General features: G+C 46.3%; 14 non-coding genes across 14 annotated transcripts; all 14 read right to left on the bottom strand.

Moving 5' to 3' along the window:
- Positions 1-923: 923 nt before the first annotated feature.
- On the bottom strand, positions 924-1,114 carry LOC142272861 (U2 spliceosomal RNA). The gene has a single exon (XR_012737655.1). It is a non-coding gene; the product is annotated as a U2 spliceosomal RNA (small nuclear RNA).
- Positions 1,115-2,501: 1,387 nt separating this feature from the next.
- On the bottom strand, positions 2,502-2,692 carry LOC142272860 (U2 spliceosomal RNA). Its single transcript, XR_012737654.1, has one exon. It is a non-coding gene; the product is annotated as a U2 spliceosomal RNA (small nuclear RNA).
- Positions 2,693-4,079: 1,387 nt separating this feature from the next.
- On the bottom strand, positions 4,080-4,270 carry LOC142272859 (U2 spliceosomal RNA). The gene has a single exon (XR_012737653.1). It is a non-coding gene; the product is annotated as a U2 spliceosomal RNA (small nuclear RNA).
- Positions 4,271-5,657: 1,387 nt separating this feature from the next.
- On the bottom strand, positions 5,658-5,848 carry LOC142272858 (U2 spliceosomal RNA). The gene has a single exon (XR_012737652.1). It is a non-coding gene; the product is annotated as a U2 spliceosomal RNA (small nuclear RNA).
- Positions 5,849-7,235: 1,387 nt separating this feature from the next.
- LOC142272857 (U2 spliceosomal RNA) lies at positions 7,236-7,426 on the bottom strand. The gene has a single exon (XR_012737651.1). It is a non-coding gene; the product is annotated as a U2 spliceosomal RNA (small nuclear RNA).
- A 1,387-nt stretch (positions 7,427-8,813) lies between these two features.
- On the bottom strand, positions 8,814-9,004 carry LOC142272856 (U2 spliceosomal RNA). The gene has a single exon (XR_012737650.1). It is a non-coding gene; the product is annotated as a U2 spliceosomal RNA (small nuclear RNA).
- Positions 9,005-10,391: 1,387 nt separating this feature from the next.
- LOC142272855 (U2 spliceosomal RNA) lies at positions 10,392-10,582 on the bottom strand. Its single transcript, XR_012737649.1, has one exon. It is a non-coding gene; the product is annotated as a U2 spliceosomal RNA (small nuclear RNA).
- Positions 10,583-11,969: 1,387 nt separating this feature from the next.
- Positions 11,970-12,160, bottom strand: LOC142272853 (U2 spliceosomal RNA). The gene has a single exon (XR_012737648.1). It is a non-coding gene; the product is annotated as a U2 spliceosomal RNA (small nuclear RNA).
- A 1,387-nt stretch (positions 12,161-13,547) lies between these two features.
- On the bottom strand, positions 13,548-13,738 carry LOC142272852 (U2 spliceosomal RNA). Its single transcript, XR_012737647.1, has one exon. It is a non-coding gene; the product is annotated as a U2 spliceosomal RNA (small nuclear RNA).
- Positions 13,739-15,125: 1,387 nt separating this feature from the next.
- LOC142272851 (U2 spliceosomal RNA) lies at positions 15,126-15,316 on the bottom strand. The gene has a single exon (XR_012737646.1). It is a non-coding gene; the product is annotated as a U2 spliceosomal RNA (small nuclear RNA).
- A 1,387-nt stretch (positions 15,317-16,703) lies between these two features.
- Positions 16,704-16,894, bottom strand: LOC142272849 (U2 spliceosomal RNA). Its single transcript, XR_012737644.1, has one exon. It is a non-coding gene; the product is annotated as a U2 spliceosomal RNA (small nuclear RNA).
- A 1,387-nt stretch (positions 16,895-18,281) lies between these two features.
- LOC142272848 (U2 spliceosomal RNA) lies at positions 18,282-18,472 on the bottom strand. The gene has a single exon (XR_012737643.1). It is a non-coding gene; the product is annotated as a U2 spliceosomal RNA (small nuclear RNA).
- Positions 18,473-19,859: 1,387 nt separating this feature from the next.
- Positions 19,860-20,050, bottom strand: LOC142272847 (U2 spliceosomal RNA). Its single transcript, XR_012737642.1, has one exon. It is a non-coding gene; the product is annotated as a U2 spliceosomal RNA (small nuclear RNA).
- A 1,387-nt stretch (positions 20,051-21,437) lies between these two features.
- On the bottom strand, positions 21,438-21,628 carry LOC142272846 (U2 spliceosomal RNA). Its single transcript, XR_012737641.1, has one exon. It is a non-coding gene; the product is annotated as a U2 spliceosomal RNA (small nuclear RNA).
- Positions 21,629-21,993: the final 365 nt, after the last annotated feature.

Genomic DNA, 21,993 nt, shown 5'->3' with positions numbered 1-21,993 from the left:
TGCCCCCTCCTTCCACTAGCCCACCCTCCCACCCAAAGAACAACTTCTTCCGCGCAGCTTGTTTTCTAGGCAGCAGCGCTATTGTGATGTCATCGGGGGGCATTGTGACAAGCCGCCAGTGTTCCGTCTCTTCATGTTGTGCACAGTTCAAACGGAAAATACATCAACAGGCAGACTACAGAAAAGCTTACTATCAAAGGTTAGAGGGGGGCTTTCTCAGAGGGCTTTTTACAGTTTTTCTATTCCCAATTAGCCGTTTAAGTGTACTTATTGAAAGTAGTAATTCTTTCATAGGCCGCCCTTTCTTAGTATTTGACGTTCCTTATATTGCGGTATGAGGCTTCGCAGTAGGTTGCAAACATTCATCACCCATGACTGTCCCCAATTGAGCTCAGAAGCTCAATGTCTATCATGACCTCTCTTTTAGAATGTCCAAGAGCAAGCAAACTATTCCTCCAGGAGAGGGCGCCAACAGACTACTAAAGAGATCATCATTACTCAAAGAAAACCCCAAAAACCAATGCATGATAGGAATAAACAGGTAACTTTCTTTGGAGTGGAAGCGGAGAGATCGCACCAGATGCCAATTCTAGATGTTATCACACCTGTGGTCACTGCAGCAGCAGGTGAATCCACTTTGTCCAAAAGGGATCTATTCCATTCAATTGCAAATGATCTAGATAAGACAGAGAACTGCAGCACGGGGACATAGCCGAGTTGGTCAGGTTGAGTGGTGATGAGTTTGCTATTTGGATGAATAAAGAAAGTCAAAAGTGTGAAAGATAAAAAACAAAAGGAGGAAGTGTGAAAAGTGAATGGGCCAAATTGAGGTGCATATGAAGACGTATGCTTTCTTCCAATTCATTAAATCGGGCTAATATGAATCAGGTGAATTGAGTTCTGCTTTTGGAAACTGGGTTAAGAAGGGGTGCACCGTTCCTGGAGGTACTGCAATACCAGGTCAATGCGTGGAGTGGACAGAGCAAGCTCTTTTTCCATCTCCCTGTTCTAAAAATCCATTTAATATATGGTCCCCAGATAGGGGACGTATCAGATATTAAACTGATAAGAACAGATACTACACTTGATCTTAGCCAAAAGGCCGAGAAGCGATAACCAGAATTGGTTTGGGCCTCGAGTGGCACCCTGGCCTATGCCGGACACATCTTAGGGAGAGAGAGCGAGAGGGAGACAAACCCACGCCTACACAAGACATTTTGTCACCCAAGCCAACCCTTGAAAAGGCTGCTTTGCAGAGCCAAAACAAGAAGAATGGTGCGTTTTGCAGCCGCCGCCCACTGCAATGAATCTGAATAACTCCTCCTTTAGGGCGCAAGCAACTCCCCTCCCCCTTGCAGTCTTTCCAATTCACGATACAAAAAGACGGACAGGACAGGTTGCCTGACTTTCCGTCACTGCCACCCTTTGCCATCCTTACCCGTAGAAAGCCCTTTCATCATCCCCAAACCCTAATCTTTTCCCTTTCCTTCCCAGCCCCCAAACCCTGCCCTCTGTACCTTTCTCACCACCCGCTTCCCTTCTCCTGTCATCCCCCTACCACCCGGGAAAAAAAGAGATTGCCCCCTCCTTCCACTAGCCCACCCTCCCACCCAAAGAACAACTTCTTCTGCGCAGCTTGTTTTCTAGGCAGCAGCGCTATTGTGATGTCATCGGGGGGCATTGTGACAAGCCGCCAGTGTTCCGTCTCTTCATGTTGTGCACAGTTCAAACGGAAAATACATCAACAGGCAGACTACAGAAAAGCTTACTATCAAAGGTTAGAGGGGGGCTTTCTCAGAGGGCTTTTTACAGTTTTTCTATTCCCAATTAGCCGTTTAAGTGTACTTATTGAAAGTAGTAATTCTTTCATAGGCCGCCCTTTCTTAGTATTTGACGTTCCTTATATTGCGGTATGAGGCTTCGCAGTAGGTTGCAAACATTCATCACCCATGACTGTCCCCAATTGAGCTCAGAAGCTCAATGTCTATCATGACCTCTCTTTTAGAATGTCCAAGAGCAAGCAAACTATTCCTCCAGGAGAGGGCGCCAACAGACTACTAAAGAGATCATCATTACTCAAAGAAAACCCCAAAAACCAATGCATGATAGGAATAAACAGGTAACTTTCTTTGGAGTGGAAGCGGAGAGATCGCACCAGATGCCAATTCTAGATGTTATCACACCTGTGGTCACTGCAGCAGCAGGTGAATCCACTTTGTCCAAAAGGGATCTATTCCATTCAATTGCAAATGATCTAGATAAGACAGAGAACTGCAGCACGGGGACATAGCCGAGTTGGTCAGGTTGAGTGGTGATGAGTTTGCTATTTGGATGAATAAAGAAAGTCAAAAGTGTGAAAGATAAAAAACAAAAGGAGGAAGTGTGAAAAGTGAATGGGCCAAATTGAGGTGCATATGAAGACGTATGCTTTCTTCCAATTCATTAAATCGGGCTAATATGAATCAGGTGAATTGAGTTCTGCTTTTGGAAACTGGGTTAAGAAGGGGTGCACCGTTCCTGGAGGTACTGCAATACCAGGTCAATGCGTGGAGTGGACAGAGCAAGCTCTTTTTCCATCTCCCTGTTCTAAAAATCCATTTAATATATGGTCCCCAGATAGGGGACGTATCAGATATTAAACTGATAAGAACAGATACTACACTTGATCTTAGCCAAAAGGCCGAGAAGCGATAACCAGAATTGGTTTGGGCCTCGAGTGGCACCCTGGCCTATGCCGGACACATCTTAGGGAGAGAGAGCGAGAGGGAGACAAACCCACGCCTACACAAGACATTTTGTCACCCAAGCCAACCCTTGAAAAGGCTGCTTTGCAGAGCCAAAACAAGAAGAATGGTGCGTTTTGCAGCCGCCGCCCACTGCAATGAATCTGAATAACTCCTCCTTTAGGGCGCAAGCAACTCCCCTCCCCCTTGCAGTCTTTCCAATTCACGATACAAAAAGACGGACAGGACAGGTTGCCTGACTTTCCGTCACTGCCACCCTTTGCCATCCTTACCCGTAGAAAGCCCTTTCATCATCCCCAAACCCTAATCTTTTCCCTTTCCTTCCCAGCCCCCAAACCCTGCCCTCTGTACCTTTCTCACCACCCGCTTCCCTTCTCCTGTCATCCCCCTACCACCCGGGAAAAAAAGAGATTGCCCCCTCCTTCCACTAGCCCACCCTCCCACCCAAAGAACAACTTCTTCTGCGCAGCTTGTTTTCTAGGCAGCAGCGCTATTGTGATGTCATCGGGGGGCATTGTGACAAGCCGCCAGTGTTCCGTCTCTTCATGTTGTGCACAGTTCAAACGGAAAATACATCAACAGGCAGACTACAGAAAAGCTTACTATCAAAGGTTAGAGGGGGGCTTTCTCAGAGGGCTTTTTACAGTTTTTCTATTCCCAATTAGCCGTTTAAGTGTACTTATTGAAAGTAGTAATTCTTTCATAGGCCGCCCTTTCTTAGTATTTGACGTTCCTTATATTGCGGTATGAGGCTTCGCAGTAGGTTGCAAACATTCATCACCCATGACTGTCCCCAATTGAGCTCAGAAGCTCAATGTCTATCATGACCTCTCTTTTAGAATGTCCAAGAGCAAGCAAACTATTCCTCCAGGAGAGGGCGCCAACAGACTACTAAAGAGATCATCATTACTCAAAGAAAACCCCAAAAACCAATGCATGATAGGAATAAACAGGTAACTTTCTTTGGAGTGGAAGCGGAGAGATCGCACCAGATGCCAATTCTAGATGTTATCACACCTGTGGTCACTGCAGCAGCAGGTGAATCCACTTTGTCCAAAAGGGATCTATTCCATTCAATTGCAAATGATCTAGATAAGACAGAGAACTGCAGCACGGGGACATAGCCGAGTTGGTCAGGTTGAGTGGTGATGAGTTTGCTATTTGGATGAATAAAGAAAGTCAAAAGTGTGAAAGATAAAAAACAAAAGGAGGAAGTGTGAAAAGTGAATGGGCCAAATTGAGGTGCATATGAAGACGTATGCTTTCTTCCAATTCATTAAATCGGGCTAATATGAATCAGGTGAATTGAGTTCTGCTTTTGGAAACTGGGTTAAGAAGGGGTGCACCGTTCCTGGAGGTACTGCAATACCAGGTCAATGCGTGGAGTGGACAGAGCAAGCTCTTTTTCCATCTCCCTGTTCTAAAAATCCATTTAATATATGGTCCCCAGATAGGGGACGTATCAGATATTAAACTGATAAGAACAGATACTACACTTGATCTTAGCCAAAAGGCCGAGAAGCGATAACCAGAATTGGTTTGGGCCTCGAGTGGCACCCTGGCCTATGCCGGACACATCTTAGGGAGAGAGAGCGAGAGGGAGACAAACCCACGCCTACACAAGACATTTTGTCACCCAAGCCAACCCTTGAAAAGGCTGCTTTGCAGAGCCAAAACAAGAAGAATGGTGCGTTTTGCAGCCGCCGCCCACTGCAATGAATCTGAATAACTCCTCCTTTAGGGCGCAAGCAACTCCCCTCCCCCTTGCAGTCTTTCCAATTCACGATACAAAAAGACGGACAGGACAGGTTGCCTGACTTTCCGTCACTGCCACCCTTTGCCATCCTTACCCGTAGAAAGCCCTTTCATCATCCCCAAACCCTAATCTTTTCCCTTTCCTTCCCAGCCCCCAAACCCTGCCCTCTGTACCTTTCTCACCACCCGCTTCCCTTCTCCTGTCATCCCCCTACCACCCGGGAAAAAAAGAGATTGCCCCCTCCTTCCACTAGCCCACCCTCCCACCCAAAGAACAACTTCTTCTGCGCAGCTTGTTTTCTAGGCAGCAGCGCTATTGTGATGTCATCGGGGGGCATTGTGACAAGCCGCCAGTGTTCCGTCTCTTCATGTTGTGCACAGTTCAAACGGAAAATACATCAACAGGCAGACTACAGAAAAGCTTACTATCAAAGGTTAGAGGGGGGCTTTCTCAGAGGGCTTTTTACAGTTTTTCTATTCCCAATTAGCCGTTTAAGTGTACTTATTGAAAGTAGTAATTCTTTCATAGGCCGCCCTTTCTTAGTATTTGACGTTCCTTATATTGCGGTATGAGGCTTCGCAGTAGGTTGCAAACATTCATCACCCATGACTGTCCCCAATTGAGCTCAGAAGCTCAATGTCTATCATGACCTCTCTTTTAGAATGTCCAAGAGCAAGCAAACTATTCCTCCAGGAGAGGGCGCCAACAGACTACTAAAGAGATCATCATTACTCAAAGAAAACCCCAAAAACCAATGCATGATAGGAATAAACAGGTAACTTTCTTTGGAGTGGAAGCGGAGAGATCGCACCAGATGCCAATTCTAGATGTTATCACACCTGTGGTCACTGCAGCAGCAGGTGAATCCACTTTGTCCAAAAGGGATCTATTCCATTCAATTGCAAATGATCTAGATAAGACAGAGAACTGCAGCACGGGGACATAGCCGAGTTGGTCAGGTTGAGTGGTGATGAGTTTGCTATTTGGATGAATAAAGAAAGTCAAAAGTGTGAAAGATAAAAAACAAAAGGAGGAAGTGTGAAAAGTGAATGGGCCAAATTGAGGTGCATATGAAGACGTATGCTTTCTTCCAATTCATTAAATCGGGCTAATATGAATCAGGTGAATTGAGTTCTGCTTTTGGAAACTGGGTTAAGAAGGGGTGCACCGTTCCTGGAGGTACTGCAATACCAGGTCAATGCGTGGAGTGGACAGAGCAAGCTCTTTTTCCATCTCCCTGTTCTAAAAATCCATTTAATATATGGTCCCCAGATAGGGGACGTATCAGATATTAAACTGATAAGAACAGATACTACACTTGATCTTAGCCAAAAGGCCGAGAAGCGATAACCAGAATTGGTTTGGGCCTCGAGTGGCACCCTGGCCTATGCCGGACACATCTTAGGGAGAGAGAGCGAGAGGGAGACAAACCCACGCCTACACAAGACATTTTGTCACCCAAGCCAACCCTTGAAAAGGCTGCTTTGCAGAGCCAAAACAAGAAGAATGGTGCGTTTTGCAGCCGCCGCCCACTGCAATGAATCTGAATAACTCCTCCTTTAGGGCGCAAGCAACTCCCCTCCCCCTTGCAGTCTTTCCAATTCACGATACAAAAAGACGGACAGGACAGGTTGCCTGACTTTCCGTCACTGCCACCCTTTGCCATCCTTACCCGTAGAAAGCCCTTTCATCATCCCCAAACCCTAATCTTTTCCCTTTCCTTCCCAGCCCCCAAACCCTGCCCTCTGTACCTTTCTCACCACCCGCTTCCCTTCTCCTGTCATCCCCCTACCACCCGGGAAAAAAAGAGATTGCCCCCTCCTTCCACTAGCCCACCCTCCCACCCAAAGAACAACTTCTTCTGCGCAGCTTGTTTTCTAGGCAGCAGCGCTATTGTGATGTCATCGGGGGGCATTGTGACAAGCCGCCAGTGTTCCGTCTCTTCATGTTGTGCACAGTTCAAACGGAAAATACATCAACAGGCAGACTACAGAAAAGCTTACTATCAAAGGTTAGAGGGGGGCTTTCTCAGAGGGCTTTTTACAGTTTTTCTATTCCCAATTAGCCGTTTAAGTGTACTTATTGAAAGTAGTAATTCTTTCATAGGCCGCCCTTTCTTAGTATTTGACGTTCCTTATATTGCGGTATGAGGCTTCGCAGTAGGTTGCAAACATTCATCACCCATGACTGTCCCCAATTGAGCTCAGAAGCTCAATGTCTATCATGACCTCTCTTTTAGAATGTCCAAGAGCAAGCAAACTATTCCTCCAGGAGAGGGCGCCAACAGACTACTAAAGAGATCATCATTACTCAAAGAAAACCCCAAAAACCAATGCATGATAGGAATAAACAGGTAACTTTCTTTGGAGTGGAAGCGGAGAGATCGCACCAGATGCCAATTCTAGATGTTATCACACCTGTGGTCACTGCAGCAGCAGGTGAATCCACTTTGTCCAAAAGGGATCTATTCCATTCAATTGCAAATGATCTAGATAAGACAGAGAACTGCAGCACGGGGACATAGCCGAGTTGGTCAGGTTGAGTGGTGATGAGTTTGCTATTTGGATGAATAAAGAAAGTCAAAAGTGTGAAAGATAAAAAACAAAAGGAGGAAGTGTGAAAAGTGAATGGGCCAAATTGAGGTGCATATGAAGACGTATGCTTTCTTCCAATTCATTAAATCGGGCTAATATGAATCAGGTGAATTGAGTTCTGCTTTTGGAAACTGGGTTAAGAAGGGGTGCACCGTTCCTGGAGGTACTGCAATACCAGGTCAATGCGTGGAGTGGACAGAGCAAGCTCTTTTTCCATCTCCCTGTTCTAAAAATCCATTTAATATATGGTCCCCAGATAGGGGACGTATCAGATATTAAACTGATAAGAACAGATACTACACTTGATCTTAGCCAAAAGGCCGAGAAGCGATAACCAGAATTGGTTTGGGCCTCGAGTGGCACCCTGGCCTATGCCGGACACATCTTAGGGAGAGAGAGCGAGAGGGAGACAAACCCACGCCTACACAAGACATTTTGTCACCCAAGCCAACCCTTGAAAAGGCTGCTTTGCAGAGCCAAAACAAGAAGAATGGTGCGTTTTGCAGCCGCCGCCCACTGCAATGAATCTGAATAACTCCTCCTTTAGGGCGCAAGCAACTCCCCTCCCCCTTGCAGTCTTTCCAATTCACGATACAAAAAGACGGACAGGACAGGTTGCCTGACTTTCCGTCACTGCCACCCTTTGCCATCCTTACCCGTAGAAAGCCCTTTCATCATCCCCAAACCCTAATCTTTTCCCTTTCCTTCCCAGCCCCCAAACCCTGCCCTCTGTACCTTTCTCACCACCCGCTTCCCTTCTCCTGTCATCCCCCTACCACCCGGGAAAAAAAGAGATTGCCCCCTCCTTCCACTAGCCCACCCTCCCACCCAAAGAACAACTTCTTCTGCGCAGCTTGTTTTCTAGGCAGCAGCGCTATTGTGATGTCATCGGGGGGCATTGTGACAAGCCGCCAGTGTTCCGTCTCTTCATGTTGTGCACAGTTCAAACGGAAAATACATCAACAGGCAGACTACAGAAAAGCTTACTATCAAAGGTTAGAGGGGGGCTTTCTCAGAGGGCTTTTTACAGTTTTTCTATTCCCAATTAGCCGTTTAAGTGTACTTATTGAAAGTAGTAATTCTTTCATAGGCCGCCCTTTCTTAGTATTTGACGTTCCTTATATTGCGGTATGAGGCTTCGCAGTAGGTTGCAAACATTCATCACCCATGACTGTCCCCAATTGAGCTCAGAAGCTCAATGTCTATCATGACCTCTCTTTTAGAATGTCCAAGAGCAAGCAAACTATTCCTCCAGGAGAGGGCGCCAACAGACTACTAAAGAGATCATCATTACTCAAAGAAAACCCCAAAAACCAATGCATGATAGGAATAAACAGGTAACTTTCTTTGGAGTGGAAGCGGAGAGATCGCACCAGATGCCAATTCTAGATGTTATCACACCTGTGGTCACTGCAGCAGCAGGTGAATCCACTTTGTCCAAAAGGGATCTATTCCATTCAATTGCAAATGATCTAGATAAGACAGAGAACTGCAGCACGGGGACATAGCCGAGTTGGTCAGGTTGAGTGGTGATGAGTTTGCTATTTGGATGAATAAAGAAAGTCAAAAGTGTGAAAGATAAAAAACAAAAGGAGGAAGTGTGAAAAGTGAATGGGCCAAATTGAGGTGCATATGAAGACGTATGCTTTCTTCCAATTCATTAAATCGGGCTAATATGAATCAGGTGAATTGAGTTCTGCTTTTGGAAACTGGGTTAAGAAGGGGTGCACCGTTCCTGGAGGTACTGCAATACCAGGTCAATGCGTGGAGTGGACAGAGCAAGCTCTTTTTCCATCTCCCTGTTCTAAAAATCCATTTAATATATGGTCCCCAGATAGGGGACGTATCAGATATTAAACTGATAAGAACAGATACTACACTTGATCTTAGCCAAAAGGCCGAGAAGCGATAACCAGAATTGGTTTGGGCCTCGAGTGGCACCCTGGCCTATGCCGGACACATCTTAGGGAGAGAGAGCGAGAGGGAGACAAACCCACGCCTACACAAGACATTTTGTCACCCAAGCCAACCCTTGAAAAGGCTGCTTTGCAGAGCCAAAACAAGAAGAATGGTGCGTTTTGCAGCCGCCGCCCACTGCAATGAATCTGAATAACTCCTCCTTTAGGGCGCAAGCAACTCCCCTCCCCCTTGCAGTCTTTCCAATTCACGATACAAAAAGACGGACAGGACAGGTTGCCTGACTTTCCGTCACTGCCACCCTTTGCCATCCTTACCCGTAGAAAGCCCTTTCATCATCCCCAAACCCTAATCTTTTCCCTTTCCTTCCCAGCCCCCAAACCCTGCCCTCTGTACCTTTCTCACCACCCGCTTCCCTTCTCCTGTCATCCCCCTACCACCCGGGAAAAAAAGAGATTGCCCCCTCCTTCCACTAGCCCACCCTCCCACCCAAAGAACAACTTCTTCTGCGCAGCTTGTTTTCTAGGCAGCAGCGCTATTGTGATGTCATCGGGGGGCATTGTGACAAGCCGCCAGTGTTCCGTCTCTTCATGTTGTGCACAGTTCAAACGGAAAATACATCAACAGGCAGACTACAGAAAAGCTTACTATCAAAGGTTAGAGGGGGGCTTTCTCAGAGGGCTTTTTACAGTTTTTCTATTCCCAATTAGCCGTTTAAGTGTACTTATTGAAAGTAGTAATTCTTTCATAGGCCGCCCTTTCTTAGTATTTGACGTTCCTTATATTGCGGTATGAGGCTTCGCAGTAGGTTGCAAACATTCATCACCCATGACTGTCCCCAATTGAGCTCAGAAGCTCAATGTCTATCATGACCTCTCTTTTAGAATGTCCAAGAGCAAGCAAACTATTCCTCCAGGAGAGGGCGCCAACAGACTACTAAAGAGATCATCATTACTCAAAGAAAACCCCAAAAACCAATGCATGATAGGAATAAACAGGTAACTTTCTTTGGAGTGGAAGCGGAGAGATCGCACCAGATGCCAATTCTAGATGTTATCACACCTGTGGTCACTGCAGCAGCAGGTGAATCCACTTTGTCCAAAAGGGATCTATTCCATTCAATTGCAAATGATCTAGATAAGACAGAGAACTGCAGCACGGGGACATAGCCGAGTTGGTCAGGTTGAGTGGTGATGAGTTTGCTATTTGGATGAATAAAGAAAGTCAAAAGTGTGAAAGATAAAAAACAAAAGGAGGAAGTGTGAAAAGTGAATGGGCCAAATTGAGGTGCATATGAAGACGTATGCTTTCTTCCAATTCATTAAATCGGGCTAATATGAATCAGGTGAATTGAGTTCTGCTTTTGGAAACTGGGTTAAGAAGGGGTGCACCGTTCCTGGAGGTACTGCAATACCAGGTCAATGCGTGGAGTGGACAGAGCAAGCTCTTTTTCCATCTCCCTGTTCTAAAAATCCATTTAATATATGGTCCCCAGATAGGGGACGTATCAGATATTAAACTGATAAGAACAGATACTACACTTGATCTTAGCCAAAAGGCCGAGAAGCGATAACCAGAATTGGTTTGGGCCTCGAGTGGCACCCTGGCCTATGCCGGACACATCTTAGGGAGAGAGAGCGAGAGGGAGACAAACCCACGCCTACACAAGACATTTTGTCACCCAAGCCAACCCTTGAAAAGGCTGCTTTGCAGAGCCAAAACAAGAAGAATGGTGCGTTTTGCAGCCGCCGCCCACTGCAATGAATCTGAATAACTCCTCCTTTAGGGCGCAAGCAACTCCCCTCCCCCTTGCAGTCTTTCCAATTCACGATACAAAAAGACGGACAGGACAGGTTGCCTGACTTTCCGTCACTGCCACCCTTTGCCATCCTTACCCGTAGAAAGCCCTTTCATCATCCCCAAACCCTAATCTTTTCCCTTTCCTTCCCAGCCCCCAAACCCTGCCCTCTGTACCTTTCTCACCACCCGCTTCCCTTCTCCTGTCATCCCCCTACCACCCGGGAAAAAAAGAGATTGCCCCCTCCTTCCACTAGCCCACCCTCCCACCCAAAGAACAACTTCTTCTGCGCAGCTTGTTTTCTAGGCAGCAGCGCTATTGTGATGTCATCGGGGGGCATTGTGACAAGCCGCCAGTGTTCCGTCTCTTCATGTTGTGCACAGTTCAAACGGAAAATACATCAACAGGCAGACTACAGAAAAGCTTACTATCAAAGGTTAGAGGGGGGCTTTCTCAGAGGGCTTTTTACAGTTTTTCTATTCCCAATTAGCCGTTTAAGTGTACTTATTGAAAGTAGTAATTCTTTCATAGGCCGCCCTTTCTTAGTATTTGACGTTCCTTATATTGCGGTATGAGGCTTCGCAGTAGGTTGCAAACATTCATCACCCATGACTGTCCCCAATTGAGCTCAGAAGCTCAATGTCTATCATGACCTCTCTTTTAGAATGTCCAAGAGCAAGCAAACTATTCCTCCAGGAGAGGGCGCCAACAGACTACTAAAGAGATCATCATTACTCAAAGAAAACCCCAAAAACCAATGCATGATAGGAATAAACAGGTAACTTTCTTTGGAGTGGAAGCGGAGAGATCGCACCAGATGCCAATTCTAGATGTTATCACACCTGTGGTCACTGCAGCAGCAGGTGAATCCACTTTGTCCAAAAGGGATCTATTCCATTCAATTGCAAATGATCTAGATAAGACAGAGAACTGCAGCACGGGGACATAGCCGAGTTGGTCAGGTTGAGTGGTGATGAGTTTGCTATTTGGATGAATAAAGAAAGTCAAAAGTGTGAAAGATAAAAAACAAAAGGAGGAAGTGTGAAAAGTGAATGGGCCAAATTGAGGTGCATATGAAGACGTATGCTTTCTTCCAATTCATTAAATCGGGCTAATATGAATCAGGTGAATTGAGTTCTGCTTTTGGAAACTGGGTTAAGAAGGGGTGCACCGTTCCTGGAGGTACTGCAATACCAGGTCAATGCGTGGAGTGGACAGAGCAAGCTCTTTTTCCATCTCCCTGTTCTAAAAATCCATTTAATATATGGTCCCCAGATAGGGGACGTATCAGATATTAAACTGATAAGAACAGATACTACACTTGATCTTAGCCAAAAGGCCGAGAAGCGATAACCAGAATTGGTTTGGGCCTCGAGTGGCACCCTGGCCTATGCCGGACACATCTTAGGGAGAGAGAGCGAGAGGGAGACAAACCCACGCCTACACAAGACATTTTGTCACCCAAGCCAACCCTTGAAAAGGCTGCTTTGCAGAGCCAAAACAAGAAGAATGGTGCGTTTTGCAGCCGCCGCCCACTGCAATGAATCTGAATAACTCCTCCTTTAGGGCGCAAGCAACTCCCCTCCCCCTTGCAGTCTTTCCAATTCACGATACAAAAAGACGGACAGGACAGGTTGCCTGACTTTCCGTCACTGCCACCCTTTGCCATCCTTACCCGTAGAAAGCCCTTTCATCATCCCCAAACCCTAATCTTTTCCCTTTCCTTCCCAGCCCCCAAACCCTGCCCTCTGTACCTTTCTCACCACCCGCTTCCCTTCTCCTGTCATCCCCCTACCACCCGGGAAAAAAAGAGATTGCCCCCTCCTTCCACTAGCCCACCCTCCCACCCAAAGAACAACTTCTTCTGCGCAGCTTGTTTTCTAGGCAGCAGCGCTATTGTGATGTCATCGGGGGGCATTGTGACAAGCCGCCAGTGTTCCGTCTCTTCATGTTGTGCACAGTTCAAACGGAAAATACATCAACAGGCAGACTACAGAAAAGCTTACTATCAAAGGTTAGAGGGGGGCTTTCTCAGAGGGCTTTTTACAGTTTTTCTATTCCCAATTAGCCGTTTAAGTGTACTTATTGAAAGTAGTAATTCTTTCATAGGCCGCCCTTTCTTAGTATTTGACGTTCCTTATATTGCGGTATGAGGCTTCGCAGTAGGTTGCAAACATTCATCACCCATGACTGTCCCCAATTGAGCTCAGAAGCTCAATGTCTATCATGACCTCTCTTTTAGAATGTCCAAGAGCAAGCAAACTATTCCTCCAGGAGAGGGCGCCAACAGACTACTAAAGAGATCATCATTACTCAAAGAAAACCCCAAAAACCAATGCATGATAGGAATAAACAGGTAACTTTCTTTGGAGTGGAAGCGGAGAGATCGCACCAGATGCCAATTCTAGATGTTATCACACCTGTGGTCACTGCAGCAGCAGGTGAATCCACTTTGTCCAAAAGGGATCTATTCCATTCAATTGCAAATGATCTAGATAAGACAGAGAACTGCAGCACGGGGACATAGCCGAGTTGGTCAGGTTGAGTGGTGATGAGTTTGCTATTTGGATGAATAAAGAAAGTCAAAAGTGTGAAAGATAAAAAACAAAAGGAGGAAGTGTGAAAAGTGAATGGGCCAAATTGAGGTGCATATGAAGACGTATGCTTTCTTCCAATTCATTAAATCGGGCTAATATGAATCAGGTGAATTGAGTTCTGCTTTTGGAAACTGGGTTAAGAAGGGGTGCACCGTTCCTGGAGGTACTGCAATACCAGGTCAATGCGTGGAGTGGACAGAGCAAGCTCTTTTTCCATCTCCCTGTTCTAAAAATCCATTTAATATATGGTCCCCAGATAGGGGACGTATCAGATATTAAACTGATAAGAACAGATACTACACTTGATCTTAGCCAAAAGGCCGAGAAGCGATAACCAGAATTGGTTTGGGCCTCGAGTGGCACCCTGGCCTATGCCGGACACATCTTAGGGAGAGAGAGCGAGAGGGAGACAAACCCACGCCTACACAAGACATTTTGTCACCCAAGCCAACCCTTGAAAAGGCTGCTTTGCAGAGCCAAAACAAGAAGAATGGTGCGTTTTGCAGCCGCCGCCCACTGCAATGAATCTGAATAACTCCTCCTTTAGGGCGCAAGCAACTCCCCTCCCCCTTGCAGTCTTTCCAATTCACGATACAAAAAGACGGACAGGACAGGTTGCCTGACTTTCCGTCACTGCCACCCTTTGCCATCCTTACCCGTAGAAAGCCCTTTCATCATCCCCAAACCCTAATCTTTTCCCTTTCCTTCCCAGCCCCCAAACCCTGCCCTCTGTACCTTTCTCACCACCCGCTTCCCTTCTCCTGTCATCCCCCTACCACCCGGGAAAAAAAGAGATTGCCCCCTCCTTCCACTAGCCCACCCTCCCACCCAAAGAACAACTTCTTCTGCGCAGCTTGTTTTCTAGGCAGCAGCGCTATTGTGATGTCATCGGGGGGCATTGTGACAAGCCGCCAGTGTTCCGTCTCTTCATGTTGTGCACAGTTCAAACGGAAAATACATCAACAGGCAGACTACAGAAAAGCTTACTATCAAAGGTTAGAGGGGGGCTTTCTCAGAGGGCTTTTTACAGTTTTTCTATTCCCAATTAGCCGTTTAAGTGTACTTATTGAAAGTAGTAATTCTTTCATAGGCCGCCCTTTCTTAGTATTTGACGTTCCTTATATTGCGGTATGAGGCTTCGCAGTAGGTTGCAAACATTCATCACCCATGACTGTCCCCAATTGAGCTCAGAAGCTCAATGTCTATCATGACCTCTCTTTTAGAATGTCCAAGAGCAAGCAAACTATTCCTCCAGGAGAGGGCGCCAACAGACTACTAAAGAGATCATCATTACTCAAAGAAAACCCCAAAAACCAATGCATGATAGGAATAAACAGGTAACTTTCTTTGGAGTGGAAGCGGAGAGATCGCACCAGATGCCAATTCTAGATGTTATCACACCTGTGGTCACTGCAGCAGCAGGTGAATCCACTTTGTCCAAAAGGGATCTATTCCATTCAATTGCAAATGATCTAGATAAGACAGAGAACTGCAGCACGGGGACATAGCCGAGTTGGTCAGGTTGAGTGGTGATGAGTTTGCTATTTGGATGAATAAAGAAAGTCAAAAGTGTGAAAGATAAAAAACAAAAGGAGGAAGTGTGAAAAGTGAATGGGCCAAATTGAGGTGCATATGAAGACGTATGCTTTCTTCCAATTCATTAAATCGGGCTAATATGAATCAGGTGAATTGAGTTCTGCTTTTGGAAACTGGGTTAAGAAGGGGTGCACCGTTCCTGGAGGTACTGCAATACCAGGTCAATGCGTGGAGTGGACAGAGCAAGCTCTTTTTCCATCTCCCTGTTCTAAAAATCCATTTAATATATGGTCCCCAGATAGGGGACGTATCAGATATTAAACTGATAAGAACAGATACTACACTTGATCTTAGCCAAAAGGCCGAGAAGCGATAACCAGAATTGGTTTGGGCCTCGAGTGGCACCCTGGCCTATGCCGGACACATCTTAGGGAGAGAGAGCGAGAGGGAGACAAACCCACGCCTACACAAGACATTTTGTCACCCAAGCCAACCCTTGAAAAGGCTGCTTTGCAGAGCCAAAACAAGAAGAATGGTGCGTTTTGCAGCCGCCGCCCACTGCAATGAATCTGAATAACTCCTCCTTTAGGGCGCAAGCAACTCCCCTCCCCCTTGCAGTCTTTCCAATTCACGATACAAAAAGACGGACAGGACAGGTTGCCTGACTTTCCGTCACTGCCACCCTTTGCCATCCTTACCCGTAGAAAGCCCTTTCATCATCCCCAAACCCTAATCTTTTCCCTTTCCTTCCCAGCCCCCAAACCCTGCCCTCTGTACCTTTCTCACCACCCGCTTCCCTTCTCCTGTCATCCCCCTACCACCCGGGAAAAAAAGAGATTGCCCCCTCCTTCCACTAGCCCACCCTCCCACCCAAAGAACAACTTCTTCTGCGCAGCTTGTTTTCTAGGCAGCAGCGCTATTGTGATGTCATCGGGGGGCATTGTGACAAGCCGCCAGTGTTCCGTCTCTTCATGTTGTGCACAGTTCAAACGGAAAATACATCAACAGGCAGACTACAGAAAAGCTTACTATCAAAGGTTAGAGGGGGGCTTTCTCAGAGGGCTTTTTACAGTTTTTCTATTCCCAATTAGCCGTTTAAGTGTACTTATTGAAAGTAGTAATTCTTTCATAGGCCGCCCTTTCTTAGTATTTGACATTCCTTATATTGCGGTATGAGGCTTCGCAGTAGGTTGCAAACATTCATCACCCATGACTGTCCCCAATTGAGCTCAGAAGCTCAATGTCTATCATGACCTCTCTTTTAGAATGTCCAAGAGCAAGCAAACTATTCCTCCAGGAGAGGGCGCCAACAGACTACTAAAGAGATCATCATTACTCAAAGAAAACCCCAAAAACCAATGCATGATAGGAATAAACAGGTAACTTTCTTTGGAGTGGAAGCGGAGAGATCGCACCAGATGCCAATTCTAGATGTTATCACACCTGTGGTCACTGCAGCAGCAGGTGAATCCACTTTGTCCAAAAGGGATCTATTCCATTCAATTGCAAATGATCTAGATAAGACAGAGAACTGCAGCACGGGGACATAGCCGAGTTGGTCAGGTTGAGTGGTGATGAGTTTGCTATTTGGATGAATAAAGAAAGTCAAAAGTGTGAAAGATAAAAAACAAAAGGAGGAAGTGTGAAAAGTGAATGGGCCAAATTGAGGTGCATATGAAGACGTATGCTTTCTTCCAATTCATTAAATCGGGCTAATATGAATCAGGTGAATTGAGTTCTGCTTTTGGAAACTGGGTTAAGAAGGGGTGCACCGTTCCTGGAGGTACTGCAATACCAGGTCAATGCGTGGAGTGGACAGAGCAAGCTCTTTTTCCATCTCCCTGTTCTAAAAATCCATTTAATATATGGTCCCCAGATAGGGGACGTATCAGATATTAAACTGATAAGAACAGATACTACACTTGATCTTAGCCAAAAGGCCGAGAAGCGATAACCAGAATTGGTTTGGGCCTCGAGTGGCACCCTGGCCTATGCCGGACACATCTTAGGGAGAGAGAGCGAGAGGGAGACAAACCCACGCCTACACAAGACATTTTGTCACCCAAGCCAACCCTTGAAAAGGCTGCTTTGCAGAGCCAAAACAAGAAGAATGGTGCGTTTTGCAGCCGCCGCCCACTGCAATGAATCTGAATAACTCCTCCTTTAGGGCGCAAGCAACTCCCCTCCCCCTTGCAGTCTTTCCAATTCACGATACAAAAAGACGGACAGGACAGGTTGCCTGACTTTCCGTCACTGCCACCCTTTGCCATCCTTACCCGTAGAAAGCCCTTTCATCATCCCCAAACCCTAATCTTTTCCCTTTCCTTCCCAGCCCCCAAACCCTGCCCTCTGTACCTTTCTCACCACCCGCTTCCCTTCTCCTGTCATCCCCCTACCACCCGGGAAAAAAAGAGATTGCCCCCTCCTTCCACTAGCCCACCCTCCCACCCAAAGAACAACTTCTTCTGCGCAGCTTGTTTTCTAGGCAGCAGCGCTATTGTGATGTCATCGGGGGGCATTGTGACAAGCCGCCAGTGTTCCGTCTCTTCATGTTGTGCACAGTTCAAACGGAAAATACATCAACAGGCAGACTACAGAAAAGCTTACTATCAAAGGTTAGAGGGGGGCTTTCTCAGAGGGCTTTTTACAGTTTTTCTATTCCCAATTAGCCGTTTAAGTGTACTTATTGAAAGTAGTAATTCTTTCATAGGCCGCCCTTTCTTAGTATTTGACGTTCCTTATATTGCGGTATGAGGCTTCGCAGTAGGTTGCAAACATTCATCACCCATGACTGTCCCCAATTGAGCTCAGAAGCTCAATGTCTATCATGACCTCTCTTTTAGAATGTCCAAGAGCAAGCAAACTATTCCTCCAGGAGAGGGCGCCAACAGACTACTAAAGAGATCATCATTACTCAAAGAAAACCCCAAAAACCAATGCATGATAGGAATAAACAGGTAACTTTCTTTGGAGTGGAAGCGGAGAGATCGCACCAGATGCCAATTCTAGATGTTATCACACCTGTGGTCACTGCAGCAGCAGGTGAATCCACTTTGTCCAAAAGGGATCTATTCCATTCAATTGCAAATGATCTAGATAAGACAGAGAACTGCAGCACGGGGACATAGCCGAGTTGGTCAGGTTGAGTGGTGATGAGTTTGCTATTTGGATGAATAAAGAAAGTCAAAAGTGTGAAAGATAAAAAACAAAAGGAGGAAGTGTGAAAAGTGAATGGGCCAAATTGAGGTGCATATGAAGACGTATGCTTTCTTCCAATTCATTAAATCGGGCTAATATGAATCAGGTGAATTGAGTTCTGCTTTTGGAAACTGGGTTAAGAAGGGGTGCACCGTTCCTGGAGGTACTGCAATACCAGGTCAATGCGTGGAGTGGACAGAGCAAGCTCTTTTTCCATCTCCCTGTTCTAAAAATCCATTTAATATATGGTCCCCAGATAGGGGACGTATCAGATATTAAACTGATAAGAACAGATACTACACTTGATCTTAGCCAAAAGGCCGAGAAGCGATAACCAGAATTGGTTTGGGCCTCGAGTGGCACCCTGGCCTATGCCGGACACATCTTAGGGAGAGAGAGCGAGAGGGAGACAAACCCACGCCTACACAAGACATTTTGTCACCCAAGCCAACCCTTGAAAAGGCTGCTTTGCAGAGCCAAAACAAGAAGAATGGTGCGTTTTGCAGCCGCCGCCCACTGCAATGAATCTGAATAACTCCTCCTTTAGGGCGCAAGCAACTCCCCTCCCCCTTGCAGTCTTTCCAATTCACGATACAAAAAGACGGACAGGACAGGTTGCCTGACTTTCCGTCACTGCCACCCTTTGCCATCCTTACCCGTAGAAAGCCCTTTCATCATCCCCAAACCCTAATCTTTTCCCTTTCCTTCCCAGCCCCCAAACCCTGCCCTCTGTACCTTTCTCACCACCCGCTTCCCTTCTCCTGTCATCCCCCTACCACCCGGGAAAAAAAGAGATTGCCCCCTCCTTCCACTAGCCCACCCTCCCACCCAAAGAACAACTTCTTCTGCGCAGCTTGTTTTCTAGGCAGCAGCGCTATTGTGATGTCATCGGGGGGCATTGTGACAAGCCGCCAGTGTTCCGTCTCTTCATGTTGTGCACAGTTCAAACGGAAAATACATCAACAGGCAGACTACAGAAAAGCTTACTATCAAAGGTTAGAGGGGGGCTTTCTCAGAGGGCTTTTTACAGTTTTTCTATTCCCAATTAGCCGTTTAAGTGTACTTATTGAAAGTAGTAATTCTTTCATAGGCCGCCCTTTCTTAGTATTTGACGTTCCTTATATTGCGGTATGAGGCTTCGCAGTAGGTTGCAAACATTCATCACCCATGACTGTCCCCAATTGAGCTCAGAAGCTCAATGTCTATCATGACCTCTCTTTTAGAATGTCCAAGAGCAAGCAAACTATTCCTCCAGGAGAGGGCGCCAACAGACTACTAAAGAGATCATCATTACTCAAAGAAAACCCCAAAAACCAATGCATGATAGGAATAAACAGGTAACTTTCTTTGGAGTGGAAGCGGAGAGATCGCACCAGATGCCAATTCTAGATGTTATCACACCTGTGGTCACTGCAGCAGCAGGTGAATCCACTTTGTCCAAAAGGGATCTATTCCATTCAATTGCAAATGATCTAGATAAGACAGAGAACTGCAGCACGGGGACATAGCCGAGTTGGTCAGGTTGAGTGGTGATGAGTTTGCTATTTGGATGAATAAAGAAAGTCAAAAGTGTGAAAGATAAAAAACAAAAGGAGGAAGTGTGAAAAGTGAATGGGCCAAATTGAGGTGCATATGAAGACGTATGCTTTCTTCCAATTCATTAAATCGGGCTAATATGAATCAGGTGAATTGAGTTCTGCTTTTGGAAACTGGGTTAAGAAGGGGTGCACCGTTCCTGGAGGTACTGCAATACCAGGTCAATGCGTGGAGTGGACAGAGCAAGCTCTTTTTCCATCTCCCTGTTCTAAAAATCCATTTAATATATGGTCCCCAGATAGGGGACGTATCAGATATTAAACTGATAAGAACAGATACTACACTTGATCTTAGCCAAAAGGCCGAGAAGCGATAACCAGAATTGGTTTGGGCCTCGAGTGGCACCCTGGCCTATGCCGGACACATCTTAGGGAGAGAGAGCGAGAGGGAGACAAACCCACGCCTACACAAGACATTTTGTCACCCAAGCCAACCCTTGAAAAGGCTGCTTTGCAGAGCCAAAACAAGAAGAATGGTGCGTTTTGCAGCCGCCGCCCACTGCAATGAATCTGAATAACTCCTCCTTTAGGGCGCAAGCAACTCCCCTCCCCCTTGCAGTCTTTCCAATTCACGATACAAAAAGACGGACAGGACAGGTTGCCTGACTTTCCGTCACTGCCACCCTTTGCCATCCTTACCCGTAGAAAGCCCTTTCATCATCCCCAAACCCTAATCTTTTCCCTTTCCTTCCCAGCCCCCAAACCCTGCCCTCTGTACCTTTCTCACCACCCGCTTCCCTTCTCCTGTCATCCCCCTACCACCCGGGAAAAAAAGAGATTGCCCCCTCCTTCCACTAGCCCACCCTCCCACCCAAAGAACAACTTCTTCTGCGCAGCTTGTTTTCTAGGCAGCAGCGCTATTGTGATGTCATCGGGGGGCATTGTGACAAGCCGCCAGTGTTCCGTCTCTTCATGTTGTGCACAGTTCAAACGGAAAATACATCAACAGGCAGACTACAGAAAAGCTTACTATCAAAGGTTAGAGGGGGGCTTTCTCAGAGGGCTTTTTACAGTTTTTCTATTCCCAATTAGCCGTTTAAGTGTACTTATTGAAAGTAGTAATTCTTTCATAGGCCGCCCTTTCTTAGTATTTGACGTTCCTTATATTGCGGTATGAGGCTTCGCAGTAGGTTGCAAACATTCATCACCCATGACTGTCCCCAATTGAGCTCAGAAGCTCAATGTCTATCATGACCTCTCTTTTAGAATGTCCAAGAGCAAGCAAACTATTCCTCCAGGAGAGGGCGCCAACAGACTACTAAAGAGATCATCATTACTCAAAGAAAACCCCAAAAACCAATGCATGATAGGAATAAACAGGTAACTTTCTTTGGAGTGGAAGCGGAGAGATCGCACCAGATGCCAATTCTAGATGTTATCACACCTGTGGTCACTGCAGCAGCAGGTGAATCCACTTTGTCCAAAAGGGATCTATTCCATTCAATTGCAAATGATCTAGATAAGACAGAGAACTGCAGCACGGGGACATAGCCGAGTTGGTCAGGTTGAGTGGTGATGAGTTTGCTATTTGGATGAATAAAGAAAGTCAAAAGTGTGAAAGATAAAAAACAAAAGGAGGAAGTGTGAAAAGTGAATGGGCCAAATTGAGGTGCATATGAAGACGTATGCTTTCTTCCAATTCATTAAATCGGGCTAATATGAATCAGGTGAATTGAGTTCTGCTTTTGGAAACTGGGTTAAGAAGGGGTGCACCGTTCCTGGAGGTACTGCAATACCAGGTCAATGCGTGGAGTGGACAGAGCAAGCTCTTTTTCCATCTCCCTGTTCTAAAAATCCATTTAATATATGGTCCCCAGATAGGGGACGTATCAGATATTAAACTGATAAGAACAGATACTACACTTGATCTTAGCCAAAAGGCCGAGAAGCGATAACCAGAATTGGTTTGGGCCTCGAGTGGCACCCTGGCCTATGCCGGACACATCTTAGGGAGAGAGAGCGAGAGGGAGACAAACCCACGCCTACACAAGACATTTTGTCACCCAAGCCAACCCTTGAAAAGGCTGCTTTGCAGAGCCAAAACAAGAAGAATGGTGCGTTTTGCAGCCGCCGCCCACTGCAATGAATCTGAATAACTCCTCCTTTAGGGCGCAAGCAACTCCCCTCCCCCTTGCAGTCTTTCCAATTCACGATACAAAAAGACGGACAGGACAGGTTGCCTGACTTTCCGTCACTGCCACCCTTTGCCATCCTTACCCGTAGAAAGCCCTTTCATCATCCCCAAACCCTAATCTTTT

This window comes from Anomaloglossus baeobatrachus, unplaced genomic scaffold (genome assembly GCF_048569485.1).
Source record: "Anomaloglossus baeobatrachus isolate aAnoBae1 unplaced genomic scaffold, aAnoBae1.hap1 Scaffold_3562, whole genome shotgun sequence".
In the NCBI taxonomy this organism is placed as follows: Eukaryota; Metazoa; Chordata; class Amphibia; order Anura; family Aromobatidae; genus Anomaloglossus; species Anomaloglossus baeobatrachus.
Note: the sequence above shows the minus strand (reverse complement) of the source record. Positions and strands in the feature narration are given on the sequence as shown.